Raw genomic sequence first — 16,581 nt, forward strand, 5'->3', positions numbered from 1 at the left:
AAACGCCATAATCATATATGTGGGTAGAGGTGGGGGTAACATTACATTTTATATAATATCACCCTGCATCATAGACCTCATATCTAAGGAAAAAATATTTTGTGTTTTTCATATTTTATGGTGATGGAGGAGGTGATACTATGCCAAAGATATTATGTTTTGCAAAATGATAACCCCCACCCCCACCCTCATACATGGAAGATATAATATATTTTTTCCACCGTATATGAGGGTCAGGGTGTGGTAATATGAAAAACTATTATGCCCACCTCCCAACCCCACCCTCATGCATAAGGGTGTGGGCGGGGGATGATATTCTGAAAAACATTAAAAAAAATTGCATAATAAATCTCCTAGATACTACCATCATATATGTTTTATCTATATGATGGTGGGAGTCAGTGGTGATATCATGGAAAACATAGTATGTTTTTCCCACATAGGTGATGGCTAGGGTGGGGTGTAATATTATGCAAAATGTAATATCACCATCGTATAGAACATGTTATGCTTTTCATATATGACAACAATTTTGGGGTGTTCTATTATGAAAAACATAATATGTTTTGAAGGTAAGGTTGAGGGTTGATGCAAAACATAATATGTTTTTAAAAACAAATTATGTATTTCTTAGTATCAACCGCCAACCAACCCTAAGAACATATTATGTTTTACATAGTATCAACCCCACTCCCACCCTCACATGGGGTAAAATTACACAAATCAAATGACTTGGGGTAATGCTATGCAAAACACACATATGAGTATGCATGTGGTAGTGGAACTATGAAAAACATATTATGTTCTTCATAATATTAGGCCCCACCCACACCATCATATATATGTTATATTTTGTACAATATTATCCCACACTAAAACCATAATATATATATTTTGAATAATATTACCGATCACAACCACCATCTTATATGAGGGTGCAATGATGGGAGGGTTGAGGTGTGATATTTCCAACATCATGTTTATGAAAATTATTCCATTTTTTCATAATATTACCCCCTAAATATGCCCTCAATGTTGCACACAGAGTTGTCATTGATGTCAAAGGGTATTTATGGACAACAATAATATGACAATCCTCGATGATCAATGGATTTATAGAACACCTCATCAAGGTGTATGACAACTTGATCCTTTTCTAGGTATCAATACATGAGGATATTTGTGCTTGAAGTTAATTGAGCTTTTTACAAAGTTTAGATTCTCAAAATACCTTATAAATATCATGGTTGTACCATGCTCATTGATACATTTCCAATGGTGTCTTATGATCTTAAAAACTACTCCCAGATGAGAAGTTATGGTGTGTTGAAACTAAGTATTAGTTGGGGATAAAATTAAATGGCCAAACTGTAGGGCCAAAACCCAAATTATTAGTTTGTTAAATATCATGCAATTTTGGAGTGGCTCCACCATTAACTTAAAATATAAATAACCATGAACATAAGGAGTAGCTTACTAGTTAATGCCCCTAAATATCATGAAAGTTTATGTTAAATCAATGATGTTGCCAACAAATCAATGACCCACTAGAAAAGAAACAACATAATGTCTAACGTAACAATCAGGTCCAATTAAATGTTGGAACATCACAATATATTATTTGGATTTCATGCGGAATTTGATGATGTCCTCATGTTGACATGTGGCATAAATGGGAGAAATGATGTGATAGTGACTAATAGCATTTTTGGAACAACAAGGAGGTCAAATTTGGGTGAAACATGGAACCGCTCTTGGATTTCCATGTGGATCATTGATGCCATGATGATGCCATTGATGGGTTGGCTGAAGAGTATAAGGCTAGGTCATATGAATTAGTTATTTGGGACATCATCCTAGTGATTTAATTTATTAAAAATTTTACTTCGCTCGAAAAAAATTGGTCAGTCCTTTCATGATGCAAACACATAAATATGGAAATGCAAATTCTTTTGACAACACAACTTTGGCAATTGATAATTAATCTATGGTGTGCTGTGAGCTATCCATGATCAAATATATTTCCTTTGAATTGAAGTTATTCTTGTTGGATATATTTTGATTCCTCCAGCTTAGTTTGTATGTGGGACACGATCATTAGAAGTCTAGTTTAGTTCTCATGAATGGTGTCCTAAGCACCACTTTGGTGGTCAAATGAGACTCGCGTAGTGTTCCATAACACATCAAGAGAAAAGTTTGTAAGTCATTGGTATAATGTAAGGGTGGTCAAGAGTTCAACATGTGATGCAAACAGGTTGGTTATTTTTAATATATTCTCCCATTCTTTTGCATTGTTTACAATATTTGTTCACTTCAGCAAAAATTCAGTGGGCATGTTGAAAAGTGCTAGAAAATAGGACTTTTTTCAAACTTTTAATTTTCTATATCGTTTATTATGGGTTTTTGGAGGAATTATTTATCCAAATTTAAATCTGAAAGAAGTTGGGTGATCAGTGCTAAGATTGGGACATAATTAAATGGTTTTCATGTTGTTTTAACACATATTTAATGGCGAAAATCTCTTGTGTATATTTGGAAGTTCTATGAGCATATTGAAGGTATTTTGGACACATCGAGGTTATGGGATCTGTAACAATATTGGGTTAATTTTTAATGTAAATAAATTAAACCAAGGTTTCGGGACACATATTTCAAGCTGAGTGGAGGGAAAAACACTATAGTGGGCATCACTTGTTGTTAATTAATAACTATGGAAATTAACAAAGGAAAAGAGGCAATAAATGGAAATTAATTAAAATAATAAAGCAAATACGACAAAAGGAAGCTGAAGAGACACAAATATGCATGCAAGGGAAGTTAGAGAGAAAATGAGGGAAAATGAAAGAAAATGGAAAAAGGAAAGGAAGACACTAGACATTAATGATAAAAATGTGTTAGAGAAACAATTCCTGAATTTTGTCAGTTTAGCTTTTGATCAACTTCATAAATAGATCTCTAACGAAAGAGAGGAAGCACTTGGACAAAAGCAAGCTAGCAAGAAAAGAAAGGTAAGGCAGCAGAAGGAATGGTTGGAAGGACATCTATAATAAGAGAAAATTGTAGATAACATGTTGCAGGTGTGATTTCATTGTTGATATTTGGATGCATGGTACATGAATTTGGTTATTTGGTTGTTATGTTCTCATTAGCATGGGATTTTTGTAGATTGAAAATGGTTTTCAACCTCTCCTTGCAAATTTCCTAGATAACCATGGTGCTATGGGTTCTTGGTTTCGGTTGAAGGTTTAGATGGTCAGTAGATATTGGATCCTTATGAGATGGTCCCAGAACAATTCCGAAGGGTCAAGGGTGGATATGGTCTTTCTCTTGGAACTCTTGATAGATGGTTGGAAAGAGGAAAATTCTTCCGTGCATGATGAAGAAAGTTGGAGGTGTCCAAGCTTGTTTGGTGTTAGTTATTTATAGAATAGTTTAGGGGAAATAACTATGCTTGAGGGTTGACATGTTTGGCCTCTAGAAGCCATGGTTGGTTATGTTCATACCTGAAATATGGCATGGGGGTGATTAGCTAAAGGAGACATTCAGTTCAACCCAATCTATGATTAGGTGGTTCATGAAAGACCTTGAGTTGGTTGACAATTTCATATGTTAATATGATTTATTTTATTATTGTGATCAATGAGTACATGTATTAGTTATTGTTTTCATTTTATGACTAGCTTTTCATCGATTCATTCAGGTCAAATGTTGGTTATATGGTTGGTTAAATGATGTTGTCTTATTTTGGATCTTATTCATGATTTTATCAGTTATTTAATGTTTATGTGAACGTATGGACTAACAAGTCTTGTTGCTATCTAGTTTGAGAGGGCATTGAGCCTTCTTGATTATTCTCTGCTAAAATGAATGAGACCATGATTAGATAGCATTCATGATCTATAGCTACTATGTTTACCATATGTTTGTTGAAATGTTTATCATTTATTTGGCATATTTGGGAAATATCTATGCCTAAGTATTAGTCATGCATACTTTTTCTTGTTTTATATTTGCTTCTGCGAAGTTATAGGTAGTTACGGCTAGAGGCCGGTAGGCTACCCCTGAAAAAGTGGGACTGATTTTGCAGTTGCACCTTTTGAACTGATATATTTCAATTGCAACCACACATACATGCTTATTCATGTGGCTATAGTTTCAAACTACATGCACTACTTGGCATACCTATAGCTGGTGTATAAGGTATGAGAAAAAGAAATTTTTGTCTCAAGGAAAGCTCATCAACAAATTTTGTCTGGTATCTGGGTCATGTGATGCTCCTGGCACGGGTTTATATGTTTCAAGTTAGTATACCACACTTCAATCATTAGAAGGTGGATGTTGGGTCATGTCATAGGAACTCTCACCTCATGTTTACCCTCGATATATTGTAAAAGTCGGTAAATGTGGGATGGGGTGGTTAGAGGATGGTATCGAAGTGATGTTGCAACACTAGACCTTGGTGTAAATGGAGATTGTTAGGCATGCATGTTATTTGTTTATGTTTTTATCGTGCATGGATATTAGCTATTTACTATTATTCTTATGATATCCATGAATGAACTAGTATGCTTATGATGTTTTATCATGTTAATCTAGATTAACCTATCCAGATGCACTAGTCTCCCATGAGATACATTAACGTATGATTTTGATTATGTTTTTATGTATCTAACGCTGCCATATTGTGGGAAATAAAAGGCTAAGTGATGAAGATAATAATAGTTGATTATAGTTTATATTATTCTCTATACATATTAGAAGAGACACCGGTAGCATGGCATAGATTCATTAAGCAACAGGGAGAGAGATATTCTCCTAGTTTGACAGATACATTAAGAAGTTTGAAGGCATAAATTATCATTTGCAAGGCAAAATATGGGTAGTTGGTTGAGGCACAAGAAAGGATTTCCATAGCACAAGGAAATCAAGCTAACTTTAATCTAGTCATCATCTACAACATTTGATATTTGCATAAAAAAGGATAAATGGGGATCCATCATGGAAAAGAAGAAGATACTAATGGTGCAAATGGAATTAGGTATCAGAAAGAGTAAAGGATGGAAAAAGATGATGCAATAAAGAGTGGAAGATCTAGGGACTAACTTTGGAGGAGGGCTAGCACTCACGGATTACATTCTAACTTTGGTTCTAAGAGACATCATCACCATAAATGCCAATATCCTTATAGGAGGAGCAACATGGGAAACTTTCCAGAAGAGTTCAAGAAATGCAAACCTCCTACTTTTTGTGGAGAAATGAAGAAATCAGAAGAAGAAACAACATGGCTACTTGGGTGGAAGAAATTATCTATGTTCGATGATAATTCAGAGAACATGAATTCCAAGATATCTACCTTCTGTCTCAAGGGAAAATAAAATATCTGGTGGGAATATGTTAAGCATGTCAAAGGAATCAAGGAAGATAAGTTGATTTGGGATGAGTTTGAAAGACTCTTCTAAAGAAAGTACCTTTCTGAGAGCTATTATGATGGAATGTCCAAGTATTTCTATGAGCTAATGATGGGTTCAATCACATATGAAGAGTATACAACCATATTTCTAAAGTTTTTGAGATATGTGCATTTTCTCAAAGATGAGAAAGAAAATTTTCAAAGATTCATTAGTGGGATACCAGTAGCATTCAAAGATTCGATTGAGTTTGATGAGCCTCAATCATTGGAGGAGGCTATCAAAAATATCATTCATTTTTATGAGAAGTCAAAGTGCAAGCTTGAGTTCAAGCGGGACTGAAAAGGTAATGAGGGACAAATGGAAAATGGCTCAAGAAGTAAGGAAGATCTTAGGATACAGGTGACAAGGAGAATGTGGCACCTCATAAGAAGTTAAATGCACTTGAGAGTGGACATGGGTCTTAGCCTACGGAGCAAAAAAATAAAGGAGATGGTAGGAAACATTTAAGGTATTGGACGTGTGGTGGAGAAGATTGAAGGAGATATTTCCCATCGCATCAATGTGGTAGGCCTTATACTTACAGTGCTCATGGGGAATAGATAATGAGAGATGTAGCCAAGACTATTCCTGAGATTTATGAAAAGGTGGATAGTAGGTAAGTACATCATCAGGCATCCATTAGCATTTTTGATCAAGTTGTTTCCATTTTTATTGATCCTGGATCTAAGTATTGCTATATTAGTCTTGACCTAGTGGATCAATGGAAGTTGAATAAAGAAGTGCATGTAGAATTTAGGTTGGTGTTGTTGGCTATAGAGATCAAGAGAAAAGTTTATCATTGGGGGATATTTTATGCATTTGAGCTTAATGACATGCTTACATAAATGTATATAAAAGTGCTTCCTTTGGGATGATATAAAATATTTTTGGGAATTTATTAGATATTCATTCATAGGACCAATGTAAGCTATGATGATAAGGCCATTAAGTGCTTGGATGATGATGGAGAAAAGATAATCTTATAGGGAAAGAAGAAGCCTACAATAGTGAGAATAGTAAAAACTATGCAGGCCAAGCACAGTGGTAGAAAAGGATGTTTGTTGTTTGCAGTGCATGTTTCCATCAAGAAAGGTAAGGAGGATGAGGATGATGAATTCATGAGGAAGTATCCTATTTTGCAGTGGTTTCAAGATGTGTTCCTGAAGAGTTTACATAGTTGTGTCCTCATAGTGGGGTGGATATCTCTATTGAGTTGATGTAGAGAGAAACACCAGCATCTGAGGCACCTTATAGGATGTGCAAGCCCGAGTTCATGGAGTTTAAGTTGCATATTAAAGAGATGTTTAATAATGGATACATAAGAACAAGTGTGTCACCTTGGGTTGCACTAGTGTTTTTTTATAATTAATAAGGGTGGTACTCTCAAATTCTGCATTGATTATAGGCAGTTGAAGAAGGTGACTATCAAGATTAGTTATCTATTGTCCCAGATTGATGATTTGTTTGATCAGCTGAAGAAAGAAGCAATGCCTTCAAATATTGATGTAATATCAACATATCATGATCTATGCATTAGAGAAGAAGACATCTACAAGACTACATTTCGTAAAAGGTATGGGAACTATGAATTTGTGGCAGTTCCCTTTGGTCTTACCAATTCTCTGACCACCTTCATGTGTTTGATGAACAATGTGTTGCACTATTGTATGGATAAGTTTGAGATATTATTTGTTCATGATATATTGGTATATTTAATGAATGAGGAAGAGGATGTAGAGATCCTAGCATTATTTTTGAGAGTGTTGAGAAAGCATAAGTTGTACGCTAAGCTGAGAAAGTACATTTTCTTTCAGACTTAGATTCATTAATTGGAACATGTTGTTTCTAAGGAAGGGATAATAGTGGATCTGAAAAATATTAAGTTTATCATCAAGCACATGAACTCCAAGGAATGTGGATGATTTCAAATCAGGCATGGGACTATCAGGTTATTAAAGGTGGTTCATTAGGAACCTCTCTAAGATTGGCTATCCTATTACATATTTGCATAGGAAAGGGAAGAAGTTTGAATGGACTACCAAGTGTGTAACTAGTTTTGAGTAGTTGAAGTGTTTGTTTACAAATCCTCTAGTTCTAAATATTATGCATCTTGATTAGGAGTTTGTGGTTTATAAATATTCATGTAAGGGTGGACATGGCGAGGTCCATATCCATGAATTCCAGGTCATTTTATATGAATCGAGGATGTTGAATGAGCATGGGCAGAACTATGTGACTCATGATCATGAGTTTTCAACCATCATTCATACATTGAAGAGGTGGATACATTATCTTCTTGGTAGCAGCTTAATTTTGATAAGTAGTCATAGTAGACTGAGGTACTTGTTTGACCATCCCAATCTAAATGTGAGGCAAGCTAGATGGTTGGATACTCTCAGTGAGTTTAATTTTGGGATTATGTACCTCAAGGGAAAGGAGAAAAAGGTTTCATATGCTCTTAGTAGGAAAGTGTAGGTGAATCATATGTCGGCAGTGAGCTCATATGGGATAGATTTATATGATCAAAACATGCATGCAAGGTGGCATGATGGGAGGTGTTAGTACCTAAATTAGTGACCGTAGTAGCAATTTCAACATGATTGGGATAATGAATATCACCAAAGAACAGATGGTGTGGTTAGATTCAAAAGTAGCATTTATGTGCTAAATAACAATGATTTGAAGAAGCTTATATTAAGAGAGTTTCATCTCAAGCCATATTTAGGGAACCCGTGATACCAAAAGACTTTGATAGTTATCAAGAGGCTCCGCTATTGGTTGAATTTGAAGAAAGAGGTTTCTTATCTTGTTGCAAGGTGCTTAGACCATTGGCATGTGAAATTTGAATGCAAGGATCTAACTAGTCTATGGCAGTATATTGCAAGAACATCAAGGTAACATGATTCCATTATGGTTATGGTTGACAAATTGAGGAAAGGTAGCTCACTTCACTGCAGTGAAGCGTACTAATTCAGCTAATGAGGTAGCTCAAATCTTCATGAGGGAGATAGTGATGTTGCATGAAGTTCCCAGGAATATTATATCAGATAGAGATTCCAAATTCACTTTCAGGTTTTGGAAGAAGTTTTTTGCACACTTAGGGATAAAGTTAGATTTCAATACAGCTTGTCATCCATAGATAAATGTATAGACAAAGAGGGTTAATAGGATCCTTAAGGATATGTTTAGGATATATGTCATCCACCACCAAACGAAGTTGGAGGAGTATCTTTGGTTGATATATTTTTATTAAAATAATGGGTATCATGAATCCTTGAAGATGAGTCTATCTAAGGATCTCTACGGGTAGAGTTGTAATACTCCAATCAGTTGGATTGATCCAGTGAACATGGTGTCGATTAGACTAGACATGTTGGCATAGATGGAGAAGGAGATGTAGATTATCAAAAGGAATTCAAAGGTAGCACATGATAGGTAGAAGAGTTATGTATATCAACATAGAGAATTCGAGAAGTTTCGGGTTGGGGAGCAAGTGTACTTGTTCATCAAGTGAAAGAGGAGCTCCTTGAATATTAGGTCATGTGCCAAGTTGGAGCCTTGGTATTGTAGGCCTTTTGAGATCCTTGAGAGGATTGAACAAATGGACTACAGAATTGCATTGCCATCAGTAAAATTCCATTATGTTTTCCATGTTTCATTTCTTAAGAGATATGTGTAGGATTTTGATCATTTGATTGATCAATTTGTATTGCATGGGGAACCGAAGGGAGAGTTATAGCAAGATCCACAATGCATATTGCAACGAAAAGAACTCATGATTTAGAACTAAGTAATAGAGAAGTTTAAAGTGCATTGTAAGAACTTTGGGCTTGATGAAGCTACGTGGGAGATGACTGATCAAATGAGAGCACTATATCATTCTTTATTTACTAGTTGAAGAAAATAGGATTGTGGTATATCTATGTGTCTGTGTGCATCTGTGATATTTTAAATATGATATCAAGCTATGTGTATAAAGCTCCAATAAGTAGTATGTTTTTCATGTTTGTCATGTTTGCAATAGTTGTCATGGTAAGTACTGCATCGAGCTATGTTATAAATCTCAGATAAGTAGTATGTTTTGCTAGTCATAAGTGTCATAGAACAAGAAGGAGGGTGTTCCGCCAAGGGGGAGGGGTTTGCAATAGCCATGGGTTAATTATCTATGTAAATAAATTAAACCAAGGTCATGGGACATTTATTCCAAGCTGAATGGAAAGAAAAAAATATATAGTGGGCATAAATTGTGGTTAATTAATAACTATGGAAATTGGCAAAGGCATTGAAAGACACAAAGATAAAATAAATGGAAATTAATTATAATAATAAAGGAAAATAGGAGAAAAGGAATATGGAGAGACACAAATATGTATGGAAGGGAAATTCGACAGAAAATGAATGGAAATGAAAGGAAAAAAAAGGGGAGAGGAAGATACTAGGCATCAATGATAAAAACACATAAAAGAAACAATTTATAGATTTTGTCAGTTTACATTTTGATCATGTTCACAAATTGATCTCTAAGGGAAGAGAGGAAGAAATTGGACACAAGCAATCAAAGACTCAAAGGAAAGCAAGGGAGCACAACAAAAGGTTGGAAGAACAACTACAAGAGGAGGACATTGCAGGTAACATGTTACATGTGTGATTTCACTGTTGACATTTGGATGCATGGTGCATGCATTTGGATATTTTCTTGGTTTAACGTCATTGACATGGGATTTTCCTTGATTGAATTTTTAGCCTTACCTTTCCATTTTCCAGATCTCAATGGTGTTGTGGGTTCCTTGTTTTGGTTTAAGCATTGTGTGGTTGGTAGCCTTTGAATTCTTGTAAGGTGGTCTCAGGAAACATCCCAAGTGTCAAGGGTGGAGATGGGGTTTCTCCTAGAACTCTTGATGTATGGTTAGAGATAGAAAAATTCCTCTCGGTAAGGTGAAGAAATTTGGAGGGCATCCAAAGTTGTCTTTTATTAATGATTTCTATACTGGTTTAGGTGAAATAAATGTGGTTGAGGATTGAGGTCGTTTGGCCTCTGGGAGGTATGGTTGGTTTTATTTTTATTTATCCCATGAGATCCCACATTCATGCTTGGAATATGGCACAAGGGTGATTGGTCGAATTAGAGATTTAGTTTAGCCCAATCTATGGTCAGGTGGTACATAAAAGACCCTAGCATGGTTGGTAATTGCATATGTTAATCTCGGTTCTTTTTTTATTGTGAACAATGAAAACATGTATTGGTTATTGCGTTGATGGTATGCCTAGCTTGTCATGGATTCATTCATGTCAAATTATAGTTGTAGGCTTGATTAAATGATGTGCTCTTCTTATGGATCCTATTCATGATTTGAAATTTTATTTAATGATTATATGAATGCATGGACCAACAAGTGTTGTTGTAGGCTACTTTAAGAGGGAATTTAGCTTTTTCGATGATTCTCTAATTGTTAGAAAATTATATATTACAGAGCAATGGAACACATAAAATATTGCAGAAATATAAACACAAAAAAAACACAAAACAAGAGAGACACATATATACGTGGTTCACCCAGTTTGGGCTACGTCCACCTCGAACAGCCAGTCCTTCCTTTCTATTATCTAGCAAAATGAAGAGACACAACCTACAACAAATCCACTGTAATATCCTATGTTTTCTCTCACAGTCTCACCTTTTTGTTTCTCGCTCACAGAATACACATCTATCACACAGCCTCAAATACAATACCCTCATACAAAGAGAGGGGTTGCCTTCTAGGGCCAAAAACCCTAAACTAAACGTAAGTTCTATCGTCAGATCATCCGCCTAATGAACCGCCCAGATTGACTAGAAATTACTATACTTTTACAAGGAGATTTTACAGTTGTTTTGAGCTTCGGGGGCGCTGTCGCCGAAACCACCTACCAGGGGGGGCTCCCAAAGGTCGCAGCTGCCCCCCCTGGACCCCCCCTGCAGTGAATATTTTACGGGCGACGTTGCCGCCCCCATTTTGAACTGGGGTCCTATGTCGCGATACCTTTGAATATAGAAGATAATCAGGTTCCACACCCAACAATCTCCCACTTGGAGACTGATTGTAGCAACTCCACCGTTGCTCCATTTGCTGGACAATGACTCCTCTTTGGACCTGGCTGTTTCTCATCTTCATCGTCATTCTTGAAGACCAACTGAAACTGAGCATATTCTCAGTTTCTCCCTGGTTACAACTTTTGTTAGCATATCTGCATGATTCTGGCTAGTGTGTACCTTTTCCAGCTTCAACTCTCCATCTTCCAACACTGATTGTATGAAATGGTACTTGAGATGTATGTGTTTAGTCCTAGAATGAAATGTTGAGTTCTTTGCAAGATGAATGGCACTTTGGCTATCACTATATAACGTGCCCATATCATGCTCCTTACCCAATTCACCCTTAAACCTTTGTAACCAAATCATTTCTTTACTAACCTCTGTAGCAGCAACATACTCTGCTTCTGTTGTTGAAAGTGCAACAACACTTTGGATTTTTGAAACCCAACTGACAGTTGTTCCTCCAACAGTAAATACATATCCTAAAGTGCTCCTCCTGTTATCTCTATCACCTGCCATATCTGCATCAACATATCCTTGTAGGGAGATGTTTGAACCACCAAAGCATAATGCTTGATTTGTGGTACCTTTCAAATATCTAAGAATCCATTTCACCGCCATCCAATGTTCCTTTCCTGGATTGTTCATGTACCTCCTTACAATTCCCGCTACATGTGCAATATCAGGTGTTGTGCAGACCAATGCATACATTAAGCTTCCAACTGCTGATGCATATGGAACTTTAGACATATAATCCATGTCTTCTTGGGTCTTTGGGCACATTTCCTTGCTAAGTTTGAAATGGCTAGCAAAAGGTGTACTAACTATTTTTGCAGTGTGCATGTTAAATCTTTTCAACACATTTTGTATGTACTCATTCTGAGACAATGTTAATTTATGATTTTTCTTGTCTCTAGTTATTCTCATACCAAGGATTTGTTTTGCAGCTCCCAAATCCTTCATTGCAAATGAATTTGCCAATTTTCTTTTGAGCACATTTATTTCCTGCATGTTAGATCTTGTAACAAGCATGTCATCTACATACAATAACAATATAATATAGCTTCCATCATTTTGCTTTTTCAAATAAACACAATGATCAGAGTGACATCTAGTACAACCTTGTTCAGACATAAACTTGTCAAATTTTAGATACCACTGCCTTGGAGCCTGTTTTAATCCATACAAGCTCTTCTTCAACCTGCACACTAGTTTCTCCTTCCCTTTCACCTCATATCCTTGTGGTTGCTGCATATATATCTCTTCCTCCAAATCCCCATGGAGAAAGGCTGTCTTTACATCTAACTGCTCAAGATGCAAATCTTCAACTGTTACAAGACTTAAAATGGTTCTGATTGAAGTCATTTTAACAGCAGGAGAAAATATTTCATCAAAATCAATACCTTTCTTCTGTGCAAACCCCTTCACCACAAGTCTAGCTTTATACCTCTATTTTCCTCCATCTTCTTCCTTTAGCCTGTAAACCCATTTATTCTTCAATGTATTTTTTCCTACAGGCAACCTGACTAAATCCCAAGTCTGGTTATGCATTAAGGAGTCCATCTCTTCTTCCATGGCTACCTCCCACTTCTTCCTGCTTTCAACCTGCATTGCTTCTTCATAACATTCAAGTTCACCGGAATCAGTCAATAATAAATAATATAATGAAGGAGAGTATCGTTCAGGGGGTCTACTTATCTTGGTAGATCTTCTAACACCACTTTTAGGTGTTTGGGGTGCCTGTTGTTGTTGTGGTGGATGTTGTTGTTGTGGTTGTTGATTATTATTATTTTCCGGCACCTTTCCTTTCTCAGTGATTTCATCAAGAACTGCGTATTCCTTGTTTTCCTTTTCCTGTTTCTTTTCCTGCAACTGATTCTTATACAAGACCTTTTCATTGAATATTACATCTCTGCTCCTAATTATTTTGTGATTTTCGTAATCATATAAGCGATAACCAAAATCATTAACACCATATCCAATAAATGTAATTTCTTTGACTTTGCCTCAAGCTTTGTTCTATTTTCTTTATCAATATGGACAAAGGCCTCACAACCAAAAGGCTTTAAAATAGAGTAGTTTACCTTTTTACCTGTCCATGCTTCCTCTGGAACATCACCATCCAAGGAACTTGAAGGCCCTCTGTTTATTAGATAAACAACAGTATATACAGCATCTACCCAAAACTGTAAAGGTAATCCTGCATGCAATCTCGTGCACCTTGCACGCTCCATGATTGTTCTGTTCATCCTTTCTGACACACCATTTTCTTGTGGTGTTCTTGGAACTGTCTTCTCTCTGCGAATTCCATGTTTTGAATAGTACCTATCAAACTCTTTGCTGTAATATTCACCTCCATTTTCTGATCTAAGACACTTCAATTTCTTTCCTGTCTCAATTTCAACCAAAGCTTTCCATTTCTTGAAAGTATCAAATACATCAGATTTATTCTTAATACAATAAATCCAAGTATTTCTAGTTGCATCATCAATAAAAGTAACATAATAACGAGAGCCACCGAGAGATGATACCTGAGAAGGACCCCATACATCTGTATGCAGAAGCTCTAATTTTTCATTCTTCTTTTCTTTTCCAACTCTGAGAAATCTGACTCTCTTCTGTTTTCCATAAATGCAATTCTCACAGAAGTCCAAATCAACATTCTTCAAACTCGGCAACAAATTGCTTGAGTGAAGAATCTTCATCCCATTTTCACTCATGTGTCCAAGCCTATGATTCCATAATGCTGCATCTGCTCCTTTTGAAGTTAAAGAATTAACAGAGTTAGAAATACCATTACATAAATACAATGTAACAACCTTTTCACCTTTTGCTATTACCAGGGCTCCTTTGGTGACCTTCCAAGCTTTATCTGTGAAAGTTGTCACACAACCTTCACCACCTAACTGCCCTGTTGAAATCAGAATTTTCTTTAGATCTGGAACATGCCTTACCTCCTTTAATAGCCATTGGTTTCCATTCTGTTGTTTTACAAGAACCTTACCCATTCCAATGATTTTACAGGGTTTATTATCACCCAGACGAACTTGTCCAAAATCTCCTTGAACATAGTCATGAAAGTATTTCTTATCAGGTGTGGCATGGAATGAAGCCCCTGAATCTACCACCCAGAAATCAGTAATATTTTCGAAAGAAAGAATCAAAGCATCTTGTAACACCTCACCTGTCACATTTTCTTCATGATTGTTTTCTTGTTGTGCATCTCCTTCTTTTCCCTTCTGATATCTACAGTCTTTCTTTAGGTGTCCTTTCTTTCCACATTTCCAGCACACTATCCCCAATCTTGACTTGGATCTGCCTTTCCTTGATTTACTGCGATATCCTGAGCTCTTTCCTCTTTCCTTTTTTCTTCCTCTAGACTCTCCACTCAAAGCATTTCTCGATGTCTCACCAGAGCTCTTCCGTCGCATTTCCTCACTAAGGATAGCACCGACAAAATCATCAAACTTTAAAGTACTAGATCTAGAAACGGAGTTACTAATGGCCATTACCAAACCATTCCAACTTTTTGGTAATGAGCACAAGAATAACAGAGCTCTAACTTCATCATCAAAGTTTACCCCTACAGAACTTAACTGACTTGTAACTGTATTAAAATCATTTAAATGGTTTGCAACAGATCCACCTTCCAACATATTCATATTAAATAATCATTTCATAAGAAATACCTTGTTTGAGGCTGAGGGTTTTTCATATAGTTTCGACAACGTCTGCATCAAACCCTCTGTTGCGGTTTCCTGTGAAATGTTGAAGGAAACTGACACAGCAAGGCACAACCGTATTGTTCCGAGTGCCTTTCTATCTAGAAGGTTCCATTCTTCGTCTTTCATACCCGTCGGCATCTTTGTTTTTCCGCCCAATGGTAGGTATAGATCTTTCTGATATAGATAATCTTCCATCTACATCTTCCACAGCGAGAAATTTTGGCCGTTAAATTTCTCGACCCTAAACTTACCATATTTTGCCATTGCTCCCACTCGTACCAGGAACCCTTCTTTCCTGCGAGTTTATCAGCCAAATAGACCTTCGGCTCTGATACCAGTTGTTAGAAAATTGTATATTACGGAGCAATGGAACACATAAAATATTGCAGAAATATAAACACAGAAAACACAAAAAACAAGAGAGACACATATATACGTGGTTCACCCAGTTTGGGCTACGTTCACCACGAACAGCCAGTCCTTCCTTTCTATTATCCAACAAAATGAAGAGACACAACCTACAGCAAATCCGCTGTAATATCCTTTGTTTTCTCTCACAGTCTCACCTCTGTGTTTCTCGCTCATAGAATACACATCTATCACACAGCCTCAAATACAATACCCTCATACAAAGAGAGTGGTTTCCTTCTAGGGAAAAAAAACCCTAAACTAAACATAAGTTCTACCATTAGATCATCCGCCTAATGAACGACCCAGATTGACTAGAAATTACTATACTTTTACAAGGTAATTTTACAGTTGTTTTTAGCTTTGGGGGCATTGCCCCCGAAACCGCCCGCCATGGGGGGGCTCCCAAAGGTTGGAGTCGCCCCCCCCCCGGAGGCCCCCTGCAACGAATATTTTACGGGCGGCGTTTCCGCCCCCATTTCGAACTGGGGTCCTATGTGGCGATACCTTTGAATATAGAAGATAATCAGGCTCCACACCCAACACTAATGAAATGAATGAGACCATGATAAGATATGCATTCATGACCTGTTGCTACTATGTTTACCATATGTTTTCCAAAACGTTTATCATCTATTTGGTATGTTTGGGTGAGATCTGAGCCTAATTATTAATCATGCATATTTGTGTTTATTGTAGACTTGATTCTATAAATTTTTGGGCAATAGTTTAGAGAGGCATGTAGCTTAGACCTTAGAAAGTGGCAGAAATTTAATAGCAGCACCCTCTAAAATTATAGATTTTGGCTGCAACCACATCGAGGAAGGTATGTGTGTGTTGTTGAAGCCTTCTAACTGCATGCACAACTTGGCATGCATATTGGTGTAGTGGTGGGGTCTATGTTTTGAGAAAAAGAAAGTTGTAG

This window comes from Pinus tabuliformis, chromosome X (assembly GCF_031772625.1).
Source record: "Pinus tabuliformis cultivar Carrire ecotype Pingquan chromosome X, CPIR1, whole genome shotgun sequence".
NCBI lineage: Eukaryota > Viridiplantae > Streptophyta > Pinopsida > Pinales > Pinaceae > Pinus > Pinus tabuliformis.